The 23,012-nt window shown below is 33.4% G+C and overlaps 1 long non-coding RNA gene across 1 annotated transcript in view; it reads right to left on the reverse strand.

The window, feature by feature from the left end:
• Window positions 1–8,626: 8,626 nt before the first annotated feature.
• The window catches only part of LOC136272857 (uncharacterized), a 45,618-nt gene continuing 31,232 nt past the window's right edge, over window positions 8,627–23,012 (reverse strand). The window contains exons 7-8 of the long non-coding RNA XR_010710899.1: window positions 11,801–22,749; window positions 8,627–10,496 (exon numbers count right to left, since the gene is read on the reverse strand). This is a non-coding gene — a long non-coding RNA (uncharacterized lncRNA). The remainder of the gene's footprint in view (window positions 10,497–11,800; window positions 22,750–23,012) is intronic.

A 23,012-nucleotide genomic window follows, 5' to 3' on the forward strand; every position in this document is an offset into this window, starting at 1 on the left:
TTTCTAGCCTTAAAAAACAAAATCTCCAGCAATGAGAACGTGCGTCTATGCTTAATAGAAATAAACACTAAGACACAAAAGATAATTTAGACTAACTACGACAAGATATTATTAAAATGATTTTTTTTTATGTTTTTGATGTTTAAATTCTGAACTATTTATCGATTTTAATTCCTATCAATTGCCTTCTTAAATAAAGGTCTAAATGATAGGATAGTTGTGCATTTTCATAATGGTTTACATATAAACCCCTTACACGGTATTTTTGTAAAATAATTTCCAATTTTTGATACAAAACAAAAAAGACTTATGTGGGTATGAAGGTAGCTAGCATTCCAGAAAAATAGGATATCCCGCATAAAGAGGTCATGTGATTTTTCTTTGTATTTTTCGTATGAAACGAAGTAAAACTTTTCAATCATAATTACTAAAGTTAATTAACTAAACAATACCTTTGAAAGCATGTACTCGTACTTGAAGGTCGTTTTACTCGATGGCTTGTCAGTTCAAAACTATGAACTATAATCGATTTTTTTTAAGAAATAGAGCAGAAAATACTTTTTAGATGTCTGATGTTATTATTAATCTGTATGAATTTAGCGATACAGCTTAAGTTTACGTAATTATTATAATTTTTTTCCCCACATGTTTACTCATGGCAGTGAACACCGGATGCTGAAGGGGAGTACTTTCTTCGATAAAAAGATCGTTAGGGTTTTTTCATATAAGAAATACATGTAAATTACGGTACATTGTAAGAAATTCTTTAAATAAGCAATTTTAAAAGAATAATTTTTTTGTCCCCCGCCGCAACGCGGAGAGGGGACATAGAAATGCCGGGCGTCCGTCCGTCCGTGTGTCCGTGGGTCCGTGCGTCCCTGTGTCCGTGCGTCCGTCCGTCACACTTTTTTGTAAGCGCTCTCATGCCTACAAATTTTGACAGATTTTCATTAAATTTATACCAAATGTTTATACCACTATTACCTTGGTCAAGTTCGAAAATCAGCGTTAGTCGATACTTTTTGTTGGCGTTATGGGACTTTGACCACAATCATGACTCCGTTTTATCCAAAAAGTGACCTTGTAAGCGCTCTCATGCCTACAAATTTTGACGGATTTTCATTAAATTTATACCAAATGTTTATACCACTATTACCTTGGTCAAGTTCGAAAATCAGCATTGGTCGATACTTTTTGTTGGAGTTATGGGACTTGACCACAATCATGACTCCGTTTTTTTTCCCAAAAATTGACCTTGTAAGCGCACTCATGCCTACAAATTTTGACGGATTTTCATTAAATTGATACCAAATGTTTATAACACTAATACCTTGGTCAAGTTCCTAAATCAGCCTTGGTCGATAGACTCGATAGTAGTATACTGCTTGACCGGCGGGGGACCCTGGAATTTTATTTGAGATAATTACAGTGTTTATATTATAAATGGGAAAAATTGCCTTTAAATGGGTATTACAAGTTTTCAAAAAAAAATTCATATGCCCCAGAGAAAGGGAGGGGGGGGGGGGGTTCCGACCAATCTGTAGAAATTTGAATTGTTAAGAGTACATTATGGACTAAAAATCAGATATGCAATGGCATTATCAGAAAATATCACTAGAGGTAGCTTAATATATGTAGTTTGAATACTTACTGTGTGGCCACAATGGATGGGGATGTTAAATTGTATACATGTACATGGGAAGATACAGAGGAAAATCTTTTAAAATCATTTGGAAAAGCATTTAGCCAAAAAAAGCTGAAACTTTTGTGAAAGCACAGATCATGCAGATTGAAGTTTGATCATCATTCCCTTGAGAAAAGTGTACGTCTGTCCGTACGTCCGTCTGTCTGTGCAATCGTGTCCGGTCAATATCTTTCTTATAGAGAAACATTGGTAGTTCTAACCTCACATAAAGATTGCTTATGACCTAAGGGTGTGTCATGACCTTGACCCAAGGTCATTCGGGCAAGGTCAAGGTCACTGGCAGAAAAAATGCAAAATTCGTGTCTGGTCCATATCTTTCTTATGGGGAAACATTGGAAGTTTTTACTTCACAAAATGATTTTTTGTAGGAAAAAAAATGTGTGGAAAAAAAATTTCGGAAAAAATCCGGCTCAGTATACCAATAATTCAAAATGTTTAAATATTAGATTTTTCTTCGCGGGGGGTATCAATTGTAAGCTTGCTCACAGTACCTCTAGTTTTGGACTGATTTACCTTATTTACACACAAACTCTGTAAAAAAAATTGGTACCATTAAATTATTCTGGCAATTTTCTACTGATGTCGTCTCTTGAACTGCCTCAGACTTTTCCCGAAACACAGTTCCCGATTTGGGAAAATGAAGTTTGTTAAATTCACGTCGAAATCGAGAGTCGCCATTTTTACATTTAAACAAACTGCAACTCTTCACTTCACGGAACTGGTGATGGTGTTTAAAAGAATATCAGAGGAAAGTAAAGTGACAATATCTGTAGTCAAATGTCCGAAGAATTTTTTAGAATCAAATATTTTTACAGAATGTGCTCAGGAATAATATTAATAAGTCCAAAACTAGTGCGCCGTAAATTGCAGTTTTTTACTATGGGAGGCACTGTAGCTCCCAGGTCATCCATCCGAATTTTTCAGACCGAGAGCTACAGACCTGCAGCTATGTTATAAAACGTCGCACGAGTTCGCGCCCGGTAAACAGCAATCGTATGTAATGCGGAAGACCAATTAAATTTTTGAATGTTTTTAATTTGAGCGCATTGAGTTACAATTTTCTTCTTTCACATATAGGAATTTTTTAAAATAAAATGCAATAACTAGCTAGTACAATATACTTGAAGATGAATATGTACCTATATGCATATTCTCATATATAATTTGATCGTTTAATAAAGTAAGGGGGCAGAACTAAAATAAAGGGAATTGGAAGTTAACAGTGTACCCCCACCAAAAATTTAGTTTTATATCTTGCAAAGAATCTTATTTTTGGTAAAAATGGTATTTCATAAGGGTACAATGTCAAAGATAAAGTGTAGGGAAATAAGTGTAAATTTTGGAAACAGTTTATTTTATGGTATTCTTTTTTTTGTTTTTCTACCGAGGATCCATATATGGCACAATATCCTTTGAACATTCATATAAAGCCATTGTTGCTCAGGTGAGCAATGTGGCCCCATGGGCCTCTTGTTTTCAATATTACCCACTAATATACCTTTAATTTTTTTCATTTTTTCTAATTTGTATCGCCAAAATTTCTGCACAAATCAGGAATATATAAGGAAATAATGGATCTTCTTGTCTACACCCCTCTGAATATTAAAAATTTCAGAGAGATTGCCATCTTGATTAACCGCAGATGTTATGTTTGTATACAAAATCTTAACCCTCTGTCTAATAGTAGGACCAAAGTTAAAAAAAATCTAAAGTTTGTTGTATAAAATTCCAAGATAAGGTATCAAAAGCCTTTTCAAAATCGATAAGCAATAAAAGACCGGGAAATTCTTCGGTATATTGCTTTATGTCATATATTAACCTTGTGTTTTCTCCATTATACCTATATATATATATATATTAGAATTAAATCCAGTTTAATCTGGATTTATAAGTTTATGTATATATTTTTTTAATTTAGCAGCAATACACCGAGATGCAATTTTGTACACTGTATTTGATAAAGTTATAGGACGCCAAATTTTTCAGTTTCAGTCAGGATTCCGTCTGGTCATATACTACATGTACCTCCACTGAATCTAACTCCAATTTTGGTATAATCTTACTATTAAATTCCTGGACTCCAGTTTTTAAAAAATAACTTGATGTTTCCCTCCTTCTTCAATCCATTTTGCTCTACTTCTAAAATAACTGCCCTGTAATTTATGTTTTCTAACTGAAGCTTTTCTAATTCCTGATTTTTGTTATATAGTAAATCTACATTGCCTTCAGAAATATTCTTTTCAATGTCTTTAATTTCTTTCACCAATTCTTTTTCCCGTTTATCATTTTTCTTTTTAATATATGATGAATAAGAAATAGTTTTACCTCTTATTTCCATTTATTTAACAATGTTTCAAGGAATAACTGATCATTGATGGTGAAAAGAATATTTTCATCTGGCAACTGATGTAAATTGTTTGTATTATAAACTGGTACAGCATATTGTTTCTTAACTTGAAGTATAATATCTCTAATAAACTCTAAATATTCATTATCATAAAGTAGGGAGTTATTAGATTTCCACAGCCCTCTTCCTTTTTTTTTAAATCATTAAAGACAAGTGACACGCTTATGGCCGAATGATCTTACCTGTAACTAGATTCTATTGTACATGTTTCTAAACTAGACAACAATGATTCAGATATAAAAAAAAATCTAATCTGGGGATCGTTTCATCCATGTATATCTACGTAGATCTTCATGTAACTGTCTAAAAGGATCTATATTTATACCCTTATAATTTTAACAATCTATAGTAGGATCTAAAACCAAATTAATATCTCCACAACAGATGACATCCTAGCATTGCATATCATCAATGTGCATTTTTATGTTTTCATAAAATTGTGGGGTGTCCATATTTGGACCATAAATATTACATAATAATACATCATGGCTCTCTATAGATTTCTTAAGTAATAAATATTATTTTAACATTCATGAGTTATACAACAAGCAGTCCCACCTTTACCAAAGAACCCCTTTTGACCATAAAAATGCCTAAATGATGTCCAGTTTCCTGAACAATGGCACTTTATATACACGTACTAATGGCGATATACAACTGCACATTCCAATGATTTCAAAAGTTGCATCAGGTTTTACATTGTTTATACAAATGTCATGGCACTTTAGTGTGTGATATTTTTTACAAATGATAATTTCTTCACCTACAAACGCTGTATACATGCCTTTAGTTAAAGTTAGTTAAAATCAATCAAAAGCTTAGAGAATTCAAAGAATTTGAAAATGTTTCATTGGTTATGGAACGACAAACGACGGACAATAATACAAAAATCGGTGTGTATTCAGAAAAAAGAAACTTCATTTCTTTTTTTTAATATTAGGACAAGAAACGAAATGTTTTCATGTATTAATTGATATACGCTCTTCGGTAGACTAAACTGAACTACATTTGCCACATTTCTAAAATCTACTAGATAAACGGATTGTAACCAGATACCTTTGACGTGATTTTAAGTTTCTTGGTAATGTAGGCATTTTATTGAAAGATAACCCCATACATGGAATTAAAAAAACAATTCATCGTTCCGAACACTGACAAGAAGAAGGAGAATTTTAATTAATCAATACATTCCATTATATGATCAATATATTACCCATCTTAATACATCAATCCCTGTTCAATTGGGGTATAAATTTCACAAATTTTAAAAACTCTTCTAAAACGAAGAGGCTCCTACGTTCATTTTATCTATGCACATAATTTGGTTGCCACATAGCATAAAGACTTGGACTTATTTTTCAACAATCCATGCCAAATTCAACAAAATCATGAGTACCAGGAACTAAGATAGATGTCATATAACAAAACATACTTAAAAAATTCATGATAATCTACTGCATTACAAAAAGAGTTCTCTTTCATCAGAAACTCTAACGGCCATATGCATTGACTTCTCTATTTTACACTGGTTTTATTAATCATTAAACATTTTCAAGAATGTTTCTTGATGCTTTAAATGTCTAATGATAACACAGTCTACACAAGTTATGACACCTGAGTGTGGGTTTAATGATTTTATTTTTGTTGGACTTTCCTTTTCAATTATAGATTTTACAAGCCATATTTACTCAAAATATGCAACTATTTATTACAATTATGTTTAACTTTTTTAATCTGTTTTTGACCAACCAGCAACCATCGACGATGGACGCCTGACAAAGGACGATAAGCAAAGTTATAGGTACTCATTTTAATCCACGCTAACTAATATGAAAAGGTACTACATGTACTTGTAAATGAATATTTTAGTTTGACAAAAAGAAATTAATACAGTTTGACGTTTAAAATTATGGTTTCAGGCAATTGACATGTTTAATGAATGCACCCGATATACGTATATAAGGAATAAGGAATCATTCTTTGAGTATTATGAGGTGATAATTTTGGTCGGGGCGTGATCAAATCCAATAAAGCCCGAAGGGCTTTATGATAGATTTGATCACGCCCCGACCGAAATTATCACCTCACAATATTCAAAGAATGGTTATTTATTACTTATATTTATAAAATTTTAAACCATCGTACGATAATATATTTGAATATAAATAAGCAAACCCCGCTGGCCTCTCAATTTGGCTTTATGAGTTATATAATACAAAATCGATACGTAGTGTTACCACAGGCAAAGACACTGGAAAATGTAAATATATAATTATATAGAGTTTTCTTTACATGCAGCCACTTCGATTTTCTTATAAGACGCCAACTTGAAGACTGAAATCGTAGTGATCCAGTCAAACGACCTGTCTGCGTATGGATATCTAAACGTTTATCCCATTAACTCAAAAATACTGCTTTCAAATGTACTGTTTAGCTTATTTGATAGCAATTTTAATACGTATAGCTTCAAAAACATCTTTCAATCGTTGTCTTTTTCGTACTCTTAGAACATACTCAGTAGACAGTCTAACCATAAACATCCAAATAGCCGAAGAAACTTTTGGCTTGCTCTAAGGTGCTGATTGACGAAATTGATTATTTCAGTTATTTAATTTATATCTACATATTTACATGTATTTAATGATTTAAAATAAATCAGTAAAGCGCTTTTTTGTGTTACATGCAGGCTATCAAAATAGCGATAGCGATTGCTGAAGCCAAAACAGTATATATAGTTCGCATTAATAATGATCTTGTAAGGCAGCCGGGTGGTCAACGAATTGACCATCAGGTCTTTAAAAAACGTGAGGGAAAAATCCCTTCAGTCCATTTGAAAAACCCACAATTTTTCTTCTTAAAAATATCACTTTCGTTACATTTATGAAACATAAGTTATCATTTGCATTCAGTATCGCCAAAACCTTCAAAACTTGACTTCAGCTTTAATTGATATTTAGATATCAAAATATGTATATGCTAATTGAGCAACAAAATGCTAATAAAATCGGATGTTTAGACTATAGTTTTCATAGAGTGGATCATCATACCATTCTTTTAAGAACGTATACTGTTAAAGCATGTAAATGCCTATCTTTTTCAATTTTCAAAAAAATGGTATCAAGACCCACTCTATGGTAAAAAGCAAGTTTTCTTCCTTCAATTTTCATCAAATGGCCACGACCGAAGAATAGATGGGCAATACTAAATTGAGTTTGTCATTTAAGGTCAGACGACACGTTCCTCAATTTTATATAACTTTTTCCAGGAATTTGTTGATGGCTTACTGCTATTTTGACAGGCTGTCTTGCAAAAAATTAGGGTACCTTACCAGGCATTCTTGCAAAATACTAGAGTATGCAATTTCCTATATAATCTTCTTGAAAATACATTTGAATTGCTGATATAAAAATAAATGCATATATTCACTAAATTGGAAGTCTATCTCGGCCGGGTCGGGGATTTGAACTTACGAACTCTAGAGCCTATACGCTTCTGGCAGTGATCGCCCACGGTTCTAACCACTCGGCCATCTAGACACATGACCACATCGAATTATATTTTAATCATTTTAAAAATAAGTATAAAATTAATATTTTTTATTGGAACTCTTTATTACGAGGAGATACAAAAAAGATTCTCGAGGAACGTGTCGTCTGACCTTAAATGGAATCAAACATGAGAGTTCGTGGTGTAGCGGTTAGCGAGTTCTTCGAACATAATTACATGTATGTTTAAGTAGGTGTTCGATTCTAATGAAACGTGTTGTAATTTTTATATCTTTGTTTAAATTCGAAGAACCCATTTGATGTAAAGAGAGAAAAATTGCGTTATTATGAATCAAAACATGCACTTTATCATTTTATAGATTTTTAGTTAAATGCTATATTAATTATCTTTAGTATTATTTTTAAAAAATAGACATGCTACTTTATTTTGGGGTACAAATTATGGACTTTAAGATAAAAGATTGGAATTCTTTACTCTATGTAAACGCATATAATAAATTCTCTGGAGATATGCAAGCACAGGAATAAAAATACATGGAGTATTTACACATATTATACTAATGCGTGATTGTCATTTGAAACATACTAGTGATAGAGTTGTGGCTACGCGTGGGCATATGCCTCAGCTTATTACCCAAGGTTCTTTTAAAATGTAATCTTTTAACTAAACTAAACTATCAATTAATAAAGAAAAATTCGATATGTTTTATCTTTTAAATTTGGTATTTCCCTATACTAGTATTCCTAGGGAGAGCTCTCCTTTTTAAAGGAGATCAATACAGTCTAAAAAACGGCCACGACCATCGACCCCTATTAATGCAAAGCCAGCTTCATTCATCCCCGCAAAAATCACAAAACAGAGCATATATTTTGCGTGAATGCATCATGTGTTATAAATATTTTGATAACATGTTATCTGCGGCTACCGAATAACACGTGAAGTATTTCTGTACATGTAAATATCAAGCATTGTTCAAACTGAAAGGAAGGGTGTGGAAAAGACCGATATGATTTTATTTCAGTTTATTGAAAGCAAAGAAGAAAAAAATATCTATATTAAATGAAAAGAACAACAGTCCCGTTGATTACTTTCAAAATTAAATATTTCACAAGAATTTCAACGCAACAGTAAAAAAAATCACGACCGTCTACAACAATGTCAAAGATCATATTAAACAATCAATGCAACATATACTGCGTAATTCACAAATTCTCAAATGAACTTGAATACTTACGTACACAGTAATGTATGAAATCACAAATAATATAACAAATGAAATTAATTTTGTCATTTACTGAAATTATAATATTATTCACAATAACGTTATATATATATTTATGCTAGTATGTCATTGCATTTAGAAAAAAGGATTTTTTTAATTAGGTCCATATCAGGCCCAAAATCTTAAAAATATCATGTCATAACAAATATATATAAATATCTTGATAATATTAAAACAAATGATGACGATTTTATTCTCAAAATGCTAGTATTACTGCTCATTGTTAAATACAAAGTACGTGTTCTTTAACTTCAGCAAAGGGGCCAATTTCCTGAAGTTCTTAAATCATATGCAAAAATACATTTTTTTCACACCTATGGCAATTGTAAGTATCCAAATTCAGTTTAATAACATCGCCATTTGTATTAGCTTAAACATCAAAGACACAGATGGCACAAAAAGCGCTCGATGTTTCAAATCATCAAAAAATAAATGGTAAACTCAATTTCGCGTTGACGAGAAAAACAATTGTTTTGATAACGTCATGACTCAATGTTGTTGTCAACAAAGATACTCTCATTATAGATCTTTCTTAAAAAATTTAACTACGTTCCAGTAAATTTATAGTTTTGTTTATAACATTGAAAACAAATTATACCGCTCTTATTCCATTCATAAAAATATTTTACAAGAACATAAGTATTATATACAGCTAATACATATACATATATAATTCAAGATCACACTCTTATCGTCCTTCCTTCACGCAAAAAAGCCCCCCTTCCACTATAAAAAACCCAAACAAACAAAACATATAAATCGAAGAGTTTTTGGTTACATTTTAATAAACTAGTCTAGAGGAGATAAAACATGAATTCACAGGACAACGAATATACTGCAAGTTTAATTCATGATCACTTAGAGATAAGCAATCCTCTATCAACAACTATAATTATACAAAAGCAATAGCATTAAAACCTTCGGGTACATTTAAAAAGGGACAATCAATATATTTCGTAACACATAAATTTTCTCCTTAATAATATTTAACATTGTTTGCAAAGTGAAAATGCTTATTTATATATATATAAACACATTTTTAATTTCATTTCTGCTAAGATTATACAAGCCAAATAAAATATATGCAACACTGATAAAAATTAAAAGTAAACAAAATCATAATATACACTCTTAAGATAGAGAAGATTACTTACAACATAACACACTTCAAAGAAAAATAATACACCCATAGCTGAAACATCATTTTAGTATTAGTATATTAATATATTAAGTAATGTTAACATCATATAAATCTCTCAGATACCACTGTACCTACTTTCATCAAATTCAAAATCTTTTCATAGGTTTGGGATTTTAGATCTGACACGTTGAAGAATTTCCTCTGCTAATTCAATGGCTTCTTGAGCATTGGCAGCATTGTACAAATCCGATGGTATTCTCATTCCATCTCCACTAGAAACGGCATCCGGGTAACGCATTTGAAAATAGTTCCCCGTTACTCCTTCTAGACGTATGGCAAGTGTTGACAATTCCGAGTCATTTATATTTGTCGTTAGTGCCGAAAGTCTGTGTACTTGGACAACTTGATCTGCATCGATTTGATACAGCAACGCCTTCAATGCCTTTTCTGCAGACTATTAAAAAATCAAATTCAAATATAATGATATTTTATACAATGCACATAAAATGAAAAACATTGATGGCACTATGAGCAGAACGCTAGCTCTATACCGAGTAAATCTTTTTTAGCATGTGTATAGGCATAAATATATACATTCAAACGTTGGTGTAAATGATTAAAAATGCAAAAAAGGACACGGTCGCCTTATGCAAAGAGAAAAAAAATATTTCAAAGTGGCCTCAAAAGGTTCGTCATTATTTCTCGATTAAATATTTTGACACATGTACACCCAATGGGCTTTTGTGTCATTTTTTACACTAAAATTACAACCTCACATTCTTAATATTCATTTTTACAGAAAAGAGACTGGGTATTGAACAAGTGAGATAAAATTAATATAAATATGCTTTTAGAGAGTGCGTGGAGAGTTTACTGCATGGCAAGAAATTCACTATACATGTATGTTCGCCAAAAATGTTATCTTCATTGCAAAACAATATATTAACATCTATCAAGTATGATTTGCACTATTTCTTAGGGAAAGTTATAATTAATTGATAGCTCTATAGATACAGCCAGACTGAAATTTACACGCCCCGTTTATCGATTACTCGAATACTACAGCGACCGAAACTGACAGAACTGAAATGTACACGCCCCACTTATGGACTTATTCCCATAGAAGAAGATTTGGCTATTTCTATTAGCTACCGTGTTGGTGCACATTTATATTTAGCAGTTATTAAGTTACTTTAACTTACTTTTTACAATCAATCAATTTACTACATGGTAAGAAATTCACTACATGTATGTTCGCCAAAAATTGGTAGCTCGATTGCACAACAATATATTTACATCTACCGAGTATGATTCGCACTATTTCTTAAGATCTTTTTGGATGATTCATGCTGGCTATTAAGGTAACAAACATTGCAGAAAAATACCTATCCCGCAGAAATCTCCAAAGAAAGTACTTAATTGTTGAAGTAACTACAACCACTGTGTATTATATTCATGTATAAACATTACTCTGAGCTGAAAATTAGAAAACCAGCATATTAAAACATATATCATATACAGTTTAACAAGCTTTACTCGTACAGAATGATTGTGCCTATCGTTGTATAAATGTAGCTGAAAATATTTTCATTTTTATAAAATTTCAAAGGTAAGTACATAGTCAGATATATTTCGTTAACAGTGTAATAATGTCAAATAAACTCCCCCCCCCCCCCCCAAAAAAAAAAAATAAAAATATTAGAGGATGAGACAAATCAGTTACTTTATATAAAGCAAAAATCGCAAAGTATGCTTTACCTGATGGCATTTGTAACATGCCCAGTTGTATGCGCCAGGCTGATGTTTATCCGATTTGGAGGCCTGCAAGTCATATTCTGCTTGCCGATACCACCTTCTTGCTTGTCCAGGTTGAGAACCTCTTGTGAAAAAAGGCCTAAAATAATCATCAGTTTGTCTGGAACTTTCCTGATTTCTTACATGCCTTGTTCCCCGTTCAAGAACAGTTACTGTGAAGTTTGATTTTGGAACATCTTCCTTTTTATTGAAGTTAGACATTGCTGCATCATCAACTGGTTCACCATTTTCTAATCTTTTTCGCACAAAGTAAATAAATAAAGTTAAATCATTAAAGTACTCCTTGTTGTCCTTGTGTTTGTCTGGATGGTATTGAAGAAGAATTCGTTTTAAAGTTCTTTTAAATTCCCGATTACCTCTTAAAAATGCGTTTTTCAATACATCTCTTATGTAACTCTTCACTCGATCGATATTCCAACTAAACACCTCTGCGCCATCTGTAACATCGATACTTTTGTCAACATCATAATTTCGAATAAATTTGTATACTTTGGATGCTAAAACCTCTATTGGACTTTCACCTCCAATATCTAATATATAGCTCATAGACCATTCTTTTGCATTTGAATTTGTATCCCTATTGCCATTTGTTTCAAGAACTTTCGCTAAAATATAAACAGGATCAGTTTCATTAACATCATCCTCATCGATTATCGGATCGTAAAGTTCATAGGCCACATACTCTCCTGGATCTAAGTAAGTGCAGGAGTTGTCCAAAAGGTAATGAAGAGCAATAGGAATTTCTGTACCAAGTTCTGGCATAAAAGGTAAAAATTTAGATACGACGTTTGCTTCTATTTTACATATGCGAAGGAAGTCTAATTCAATTTCTATTTCATTTGGTGCATTTATGCATTTTATGATATCTGGAAGATGCATTTGGTTGTCTTTGAGTGGTTTTCCAAGGTAACCATTCAAGCTTATTGCAATCAACTTTGCAAATCTTTTTATCAGACTAGATTCATCTTGGATTCCAGATGATGAGAAATAAATGCATAATATTTGAACATCTAAATCAGTTTTCTCTGTTGATGCAAATATTAAACTTCGTTCACTTGTGTTTGCCAATATTTTGCTTTTGTACATCATGATAGTTGTAAGATGCTCAACGCATTTTGCTTCGACTGACTGAAGTTTGTTCTGTATTTCTATTTCTATCTCTTCTCCGCAAGGGATGTCGTTCTTGTAGTGCTCATCTCTGATGAGCCTGCATATACCAGCAAGAAATTCTTTCGAATGTAGAAATATTTGTAGTTTTCTTGCAAAGACTGAGGGTATTATGTTTTGTTTACAATCTGGATCCAACTGCTCTATTACAACCTTTGACAGTAAACGAGGCCTATGTTTCTCTTGAAGTTTACTTACTTCGGACACAGGATCGTAAACTTTTATGTCTAACTCTTTAAACCCAATAAAGAAATCAACTTCAGGCATGTTGTCTCCAATTCTGTCCTCTAGCATTCTATCATCAATGAAAACTAATGCACTGCTTTTAATTAAAGTATTGTTCTTGCTTGGTAGGTAAAGAGCCGACACATTCAAGTCTTCTGCGTGTTCTGTTTTGAGTTTGGAAAATAGTATTTGAACTGCTTTTTTAGTACATGCTATTTCATTTGGCTCCAAAATATTACCTTTGGACGTCTTTTGAATTTCACATAGTACCTTTGCTAAATGACCACAGGTTAAGGATTTTGCTGCCCCATACTTTTCAAATAAGGAATGGAATTGTCCAAAATGCAACGAAGCCTTGCACAAATAGGGAGGTATTTCATCATCTTTATTGATATCCAAAACAACCTGTTCAGGTTTAACAAACATTGTTTTCTCCTTGATGAAAATAAATGGAATTGATTTCAATCGATTCACAGAATCTACTCTTGAGTTTTTCTGCAAGTAGGTGTAGATTTGATCCATTATCTTTGTAACCAGTCTATCTAATTTTGCGTTTTTAGCACATATCCTTAAAATATTTGTTTTAATTATAGAGTTGCATAAAATTTCCGTGTGATCCAATACAATATTCAGGGGTGGTGACTCGTAAAACTCCAGTTTTTCTACTGCAACAGTTATATTAGCCCTGCACATTACATCTGTAATGTCATCTGAAATAGTGTCCATCACCGTCCAAACCAAATGTTTATTTGACGGCAACGTTGTCTCGTGAAAAGAAAGTAGCTTGCCTTCTCTTACAAACTGAGGAGCTAAAGTCAACAAATCTTCACATATTTCTTGTGGGATAAGGAATCTTGCATGTTGAATTCTCGACAGCATTAAAGTTTCGGGCAGCTTCAGGTCGGTAAAGAGTATTTTAACCATACGAATAGAGTTGTCCTTTACCATTTGAGAAAGTCCGTGTACCTTTGCAAAGGACTCTAACCGATTTGCAAGTTCTAAAAATATATCAGGTGTCATTTCACTTTTCATTCCGCAATGCACCAAAAATCCTTCCCATTCTTCTTCATTATATGGAGGTGGGGGAAGTTCAGATGAACAACATAGCTTATTTTCTAACTTAAAAATGTCTTTGTGTGGATTAAAAAAATTACAAGCACACGCCAGTCTGTTGTTTATACCAACGGGTATAAATGCAACATTTTGCAGCAAACCTCGTAATTTATTCATTTGTTTTGTATTTTCCTCATTTAAATTATTGCTCAATTGAGGAATAACAGTGTTCTTGATATAAATTAAATGATGCAACATGTCTGTAGCTTGCATGGCATTGAAATAAGGCAGGATATGATATATATAGAGATCTGCAGCTTTGCATGTTATACATCCTAAGTATTCAAAAAAAGAAATAGGAACACTTTTCTGTTGGATGAATACTGTTCTCCTCTGCAATCCAATTTCATTCAGACCATTGCAAGGGATTTCTGTAGGCAAAATAATAGTTTCAGTTTCTGATATTGTCCTCAGTCTTTCATCCAAACTATAATAAAAAGGAATGCATTTCAGTTTATCTCTGCAAGTTGGATTTTGTTCCAAGATATGCTTCCGGCTAACAAACAAATCTAACATTTTTGCACAGGATTCTTTTTCAAGAACTAACGACTCTCTATTAAAATAGATGCAGTCCAATGCATCCAGCACATTTTCCACTGTCGCTACTAAACATTTCGCGATTTCCAAAATATTATTGTCTACAAAATATTGATTCTGTTGTAGGAAGAATTTACAAGAGACATCCAAAAGAGGTACATTTAATTTTGCCAATGCCAACTGTTCTGGTGAGTCATTTTTTTTCAATAATTTCAACACGTGTTTTCCTTCTTTTAAAGGAAAGAGTTTATCTTCCTTATTTACAGACGCAGGTAAGAAGCTGCATGACCCCAAGTGTTTCACCACAAGACAACACAGCTGTTCAAGTATATCGTCATCTTCATTTTGCTCCTTTTGAACTTTTTTCGATTTGTTTTCGATTTCTTTCTTCTTCAAGCATTCCTTTCTTAAATATGCAAGATTTTCCGAAAGGAAAAGCCAAAAACGATTTATCCACTTCCCATTTGGTAAATTTAGTGAGTCCTTTTCCCACGATTCTACTGTCCCTCGGCGAAACAATGTTGGGACATTATAATGTATAAGAAGGGCAAAATCCTGAATTAGCAATTTTTTCACAAATTTCTGGAACACCGTTTTCTGAAGCATACTGTATTGTAAACTATGTGCAATCAGTTTTGTCGACAGCGGCAACAGATCTTTTACTGATGTTACGAAGATTTTATTGGTTTCTTCAAATTCACGAACTTCACCAGATTGTGAAAGAAGAAGAGGGACATTTTCGAAGTCCAAATCAGTCAATGTTTTGTCTCGTAAACAGTACTCCAAAATATGACAGATACCATTAATACTCTGGAATCTTGTCTTTGACGCATGAACGTTCACCATCTCTATTTTACATTTTTCCATCTTTTCTGTTTTGTATGACTTTAGAAACTGCAACACTCCCTTAGGTGAAACTTTTTGAACATTAGTTCCGGCATCTTTCATACTTTTAAAAATCCACAACGGGGATTCAATAATTTTCATCCCAAGGTCTTTGAGAATACCCGAGAGAAATTCCGACTTCTTAGATGAAATTTGCAAAATTTCCAAATGGCTTTGTCCATAGGTACAATAGTAATTTTGCTGTATTAGATCGTCTTTTAATTGATATTTTATTTCATCAAAGTAAGCTGGAAACTCACCTGAGACAATTGAAACCCATTTTATCTCTAAATGTTCTGCTTTTAGAATAAATATTGATGATTCTGCTGTCTCAGCTTTAGGTGGCGGTACATTTTGTGCGTTTTCCTCTTGCTCTACTGATTCCACTTCCAAATTTTCGTAGTCTCTTCTTACAATTGGAAAAACACAACAATTAGATTTAGCTACGATACTGTATAAAGATTTTGCTGTGTGTGTCCAAACATCATCTTTGATGTCTTTCATGCAAGGAAATGCACTGTGAAATTTGTCCAACTGCCTCCATGGCTTTTTCGAAATGCTTTTTGTAAAAAGAGCTGCTTTTAAATAATTTAGAACTAAAATGTAAGTTGGGACAATTACGTTTTCAATCAAACACTTGTTCCAACACATCTTTAAATCTTCCCTATCAGGCCACCAAACGTTTCGACGCGCCTCATGATCTAGAGCGAAGTGTCCGTTTACATGAACAGGTAACCCAGTATAAAAAGGTAGTGGTAAAAAGCAGTATGCTCGAAAGTTTTTAAGTTTTTCGTGGGTAATTTTTTGTACCTCTTTATTCAGGGTAAAAATCTTGTTTTGTAAGTTGAATGCGACACCCGACATCGGCAATAGAGCTAATTGCTTTTCTTCATAAGCTGTGTGAATTTTTCTTGGAATTAAACTTTTATCCATAAAGCCAAAACCTAGGACAACCAGCCATTCCTGTGAAGATTCGTTGTTGCACTGTATATTTAGATGATATTTTACTTCCTTTCTTTCTACATTACATGCATATGAAAAGTTCTTCTTCATGTTTTTCCGTACGTTGCAAATAAAAGCGTGAAGATTTTCTTCGTCAGATTTGTTTGAAATTTCGGCATTGACAAAGAATTCTTTTTCCAATGATCCATCTTCCTTTACTCTAGAAATACTTACTTTTCTCACATTGTGAAGAAATACAAGACATTCGGCTATCTCATTTTTCAACACATTCAATAGTTGTTCTAATTCATCACAACTTGTAGTTTTATGAGACATCAAAGACTCACCATTGCGTAGTGGAAATCGAAATAAAGTCCCACGTGAAGATTTCCAAATATCAGTTTGCTCTAAAAAGCAAGGCATTATATCTGTATATTTGTGTCGTACCAGTTCTGATGCATTAAGAAATCTTCTGCCAGGTAATATGGAAGACGAACATGGAATATATTTTCTCTGAGGATCTAGAACACACAATGTATCCAGGCTATTTTTCAAATCTCTTGTTAAAAACGATGGAGCATCTGTTAAATGATAAACAACATTGAATCCAACTCCATATTGACCTGTCGAGGTAGGGTCATCTGTTTTGCTGCCAGTTCCTAATTTCTGGATTCCTTTCAAGTCATTTTCAGTAAATACACTGTCATTATAAACACAGAGAGCTGGGCCTTGTAATTCCGTCCAGTTGTCACTAAAAATGTGCTTAGTTCCATGAGATCTAAAATCCTTGATAAAATGCAATTCTGTTGCTCCTGCATCATCAGCGTTTTGAAGAAGTTCTTTTAATAAGCTTGCTTTTGGATATCCATCTAAAATCCGTTTGATTCGGGTTGTCAACTCCTCGTGTTGACCAAATTCGTCACCAATTTCTTCAGATTCATTCAATATGCTTTGGTCTCTTTTAGATTTGATGCCTACCATTTTTGCTACCTTAAGAGATATACGTGTATCCAGAAAATTCATCGATTCCGTTGTAGATATCCATTCGAAATCATCAATACACAGTTCACTCACATGGCGAAAAAATCCATTTGTATCTGGAAGAAAAAGATTTTCAACTGGTATTGACTCGCAGTATTCAAAAAGCTTGGTTATTCTAGAAACCAAATCTAATGTATCCGTTGACAACTGTTTTCTGTCATGTTGTTGTTTGATACTCGATAAGGCGTTAATGATGTCAGCAGACTCAAATGATTCTCGAACTCCACATTTTTCCATAAGCGTAGAAAAAAGTTCGATACACCAGGGCCTAAGTCCATAAAAAAACGGACTGCAATCATGCTTTAATGAAAATATAACTTGCTTAGGATAAACAAAAGTCTTTTCTGTCACAATGCAAGGCATTTCCGAAAGCTGATTTAATACATAGTCTTTGATAACTGGTTCTACCATTCTCATTGAAAGAATACGATAAATGTCTCTGCACATTTCTTCAATTTCTTTAATTTGAGCGTTTTCTGGATTTTTTGTCAATTCAATGGTTTGAAATTTAAGAGTTTGCACGTCAATATCTTTTTCCCCTTTCAAACCAAGCATCTGGAGTTCACCTCTATAAAACGGATATTCGTCACATATTCCCAGTAGAGGTTTAGAGCAGCCCACCAAGTTGATAAGTTCCGGAAAAAATAAATCGCATGGTTTTTCAAATATTTCAAAGCCGCATGTAACGTCTTTGTGGTCAGGACATCTCATAATAGTCTGCGTCGATGCACCAATAGCCCATCTAATACGTGGCCAGTTACCTGGTTTTCTCTTCACAGGTAGGAATGGTATATCAGACAAATCGTTTTTTAATTCACTTGGAACGCTATTTCTCAGATAACAAACAATATTTTTTGAAAGAAAAAGGGCACATACGGCGCATTTTGTCGAAATTTTTCCTACACGTTTGGTTTGCAGTTTTAAAAGTTCAAATGGTATCCAATTTTTCATCATTCCGAGACTTTCAAGTATGCCAAAATCTTCATCCGTGCAAAACAAATTTATAGGAAATCTTTCATCTTCTGTTAAGAAAATCCCCGAAACTGAAGAACGCGGATGAACTAGATCACTAGGAGACTTTCGAAGACCGTTTGGACAGGTCGTTATGCAATGACTATTTTTCAACGCCATTAAAACATTCTGATTTCTTGAACGAAGAGCTCCTTGAACTATTTTGTCAACGTCCTCGCCACAATACTTCGCAATATTTGGCAAAAACGACTTTGTGATGAATTTCTCATATGAAACGACATGTTCAAGAAAAAATATACCATGGCAAGTCTTTAAATTGTCATAAATATCGTCTGGTATATCCGTGATGATTTTTCCATCCAGTGGATATTCTAATAAAATATCAAACGCAAACTGTTTCAAATGCTTGTCTGACTTGATCTCTGTATGCAAAAAGTTGCATTCTTGATAATTTTTATATCCTTGATGCGTTTTAAACACGGGTAAACTACGTTCAAAAACAGCTTTATAGAACTCATCTTTTAGTGGTAACCATGGTCCATCTTCATCCATCGTCGGCAACAACTCATAACACAAATAGTTCTCTGCTCCAGATTTGTTCATCCACATCAGGAGTTCTAAAAAGGCCTCTAGTGTTGCATCACGTAGTAAAGAATCATTCCAAATAGACTGTGTTGTGCTATCTTTATCGTCTTCTGTTCTAGTCAACAGTCGTTGACGGTCGGAGGAAACAGCAAAGGTTCCATTTACATGAAAAGCGAGTGGGCTTTTAATTGGTAATGGCAAGAAGCAAAAGATGTGACCTGTATCATAAAATCCAAACTTATCTAAATTTGGTTTTCTTGTACCAAGAAACAAAGGAGAATATTTTCCATTAGTTATATTTACTGGAATTCCAACACTTGACAGTGGAAGCGCACCGTCACTTTCGTTTTCTAAGAAGAGTCTCATAGACTTGTTATGTCCAAGCGCCCATGAAACAACCCAATTAGTTTCCTCATAGAATTGTGAAGTTTGTTCAATCCAAGGGTGGCCTTCACTAGATATGATTATCTTTGTTTTGAATGTTGAAAGAAATTCTGATGCATGCATTCCTGGGCTGCAATGCTGTGAAGCTGCCATTAGTATACTGCTTTCACACTTTTCTAATGTTTGTTCACATTGTTCTTCTTTCTTGATGGTTAGTACAAGCTTCATTTCTCCATCAGGATCTACGCAGCTTTTATCTGCATGGAAAATTTTGATCTGTTTCACGTTTTGTGTAAAAAGAATCATATTCCCACTACTTTTGCAGAACTGTTTCATTAGTTTTTCCATTTCTTGGGGAGAATATTCTTTACTACTAATTTCGCTTGTCCTTGATTGAGATTTTGTTCGGAGAGGGAATCTAAACAATGTTCCTTCATACTTTTCATTTTCTGCAAAAACGGATGATTTAAATCCAAACACGTTTTGATAAGGTTTAAACTGATTCACAAATTTGCGAAGCATTACACCATTTTTTAGATTAAGCTTAATTCCAGGACTTCTTTCGTTTACAATTGCATCTACCAAATATTTGCCTTGCGGATCCAAATACACTAAATGTGTTCCACTTACAAAACTGGGAACATCTGTTAAATTATACACTGCATTGAATCCCAAACCAAATTTTCCTATTTTTGTTGTGTCTAGTCTTTTTGTTGCACCACTTAACTTTTGGATGTTTTCAAAATCACTTGACGTGAAAACTGCATCGTTGAATGCCCATAAGGCTGGTCCTTGACATTCTTCCATTCCAGAGTCCAAAAGCCAACTTTTAGCATTTTCGTTTTCCCTTTCATCGTAAAGAAAATATACTTCAGACGCACCAGCATCATCTGCATTTTGAATAAGTTCTTTTGGAACAGAAAGACCATCGGTGTATCCTTCTTCTAAAAGACGATTTAACCGCTGTGACAGGGGCTCAGATTGTCCAAATTCAGAAAAAATTTCTTCAGCGTCTGATAAAGTAAACTTTTTTAATGATTTTACACCGATTTTTTCAGCAATTCTTTTGTCAATTTGTGAATGAATTAGGCATATATTGTCTTCCTCTGTAAATGTTCTACTGAACCAACCTGAATCTGAATATGCACACTCTTGAGCTAATTTGAACACCAATTTATCAGAATCCATCGTTTGAATTGGCACTCTGATTATATTTCGTATATCAGACAACTCTTTTTCAGTGAGCTCTGACAACTTATTAAGAATTTGTTCTACCTTTATTAGATCCTCATTGTTGTCCGCTTCAGTGTCTTTATTTAAGTGCGATTTCTCTATGTCATTTAGAGACTGAACAAGCAAAGAACTTGATTGACTCTCTTTGCAACCAAATGTTTCGAACAAAGCCCTCAATGCAATGTATTCTTTTGGTAATGGGATAAAATATGGTTTTAAATCCACATCAAATTTATTGCGTTCTATGTAGATTTTACTGGCTGGCAAAAATCCATTGTCAGTAAAAACGCAATTTGTCGGCAGCAGCTTCACAAAATCCTGCTGTTTTTGTACTGCCAAATACTGATAAACTTTCTCCATCATAAAACTATACCATGTGTGCTCATCTTGATCGTAACACTCCACAACATTGTCAAAATGTTCAATTACATCTGACAACGCTGGTTGTTTGGATTTATCAATAAACTCCTCCCATTCTTTTTCAGCTGTTGGAAGGACTGATCCAATAATGAATATATACTGTGAATGATACATCATCTCAAAAGAGACAAATTTTCCTGAATCTGTATACCAGTGCATTGACTTCGGATAGTTTGTGTCCCTTTCTTCTTTAAATGGCACAATTTGGAATGTGTTGATTTTCTTGCACACCGATTCAACCATCTGAGGATTCTGTCTTAAGATTTGTAACAGAGCAATGGATTTCTTTTCTTTTAAGACTTTCGAAATCAGGTCAATGTTCTGACATGTGTGAACAATATCTTGCATAAAGTTTGGACTGTGACAATTCTGAAACGTCAGGTTACATAGAAGAGACATTGCATTACCACACTCCTCAGGAAACCTTGACTCTCCAATAAACAATTCTTTCAGAACGCTATCATTTGGATCATATAGTTCTTTTGCACTACAAAGCTGCTCTGTTCCATTCCTTATAAATTTGACGTTATTCAAGAGAGTTTGAATCTTCTCCCAATATTTAAGTTCTGTTTTTTTCTCTAATACATAGAAACAAAACATACGCTTGTCTTCATCAGTAGCTTTAAGAAGTGGTTCATCATCTTCTTCCAGCAAGTTTTGCACACAGTCAGTTAAATCAACAAGGGAGGCATTCAGCTCCAGTAAAAGTCTTTCTTCAAAATTGTTTGTAGAAATAATCATTTTCGTTGGAAACTGAATTGGAAAATCCCTGTTTCCAATGTACACTTTGTCACATTGATCCAGAGATGTGTATCCAGAACAAACAGTATGAACACTTGAAAAACATTTGAATATCTTCAATTTTCGTAAGGATGATATCAATTGGCTTTGGATTCTATCTGGTAAGAATTCTTTAAACCATTCTTTTTCTTTATCAGTGCTCTGATTGTTAAATACATCCATACCATTTGTAATACATCTTTCCAAAACTTTTCTCTTCCCTTCATTAGTAGAATTTTCAACAACCCCTTCTTCTGGTTTAAAAAAATAATTGTCATGGAACTTTGTATCCACAACCCAAATTTTGAAATAGGCTAAGGTTTTTATGTGACAATCATCTTTGCCTGTCTCACAAATAAACGAGTCAGAAACCCTTTTCAATTCATCTGATTCCTTTGTTTTAATGAGGAACAACTCTTGAACAGGGTCAGGGATTTGTCGCAGATTTACAAGGTATCTCCATACATTAGCAAGCCAATTTTCCCCGTAGATGGCACTTGACTGTCTTAGAATTCTTGGATTTTCAGAAGTCTTTTCTGCTTTTTTAGAAATTTCACACAAAAACTGAGACCAGGTAGTCGATTCAAGCTTTTGGAAGGCAAAGTAATCTGAATGGTAATAAAATAAAAAACAAAGTTCAATTGGCTTTACAGATAAAATTAAGTGAATTTTAGGTACAAATGAAAATAGTTTGCTCATTAAATTATTTCTTTCTTGTTTTTGAAGGGGAGGAAGGGGGGGGGCAAAACCATACTGTACTTTTTATCAGACAATGTGTTTTTTTTTCATTGTTTCATGGTCACAATCAATTTTCAAGCATTCCTTGTGGATTTTAATTAAAATCTAAAATATATTTTCATATGGTTGAGAT

Source organism: Magallana gigas, chromosome 2 (assembly GCF_963853765.1).
Source record: "Magallana gigas chromosome 2, xbMagGiga1.1, whole genome shotgun sequence".
Lineage (NCBI taxonomy): Eukaryota > Metazoa > Mollusca > Bivalvia > Ostreida > Ostreidae > Magallana > Magallana gigas.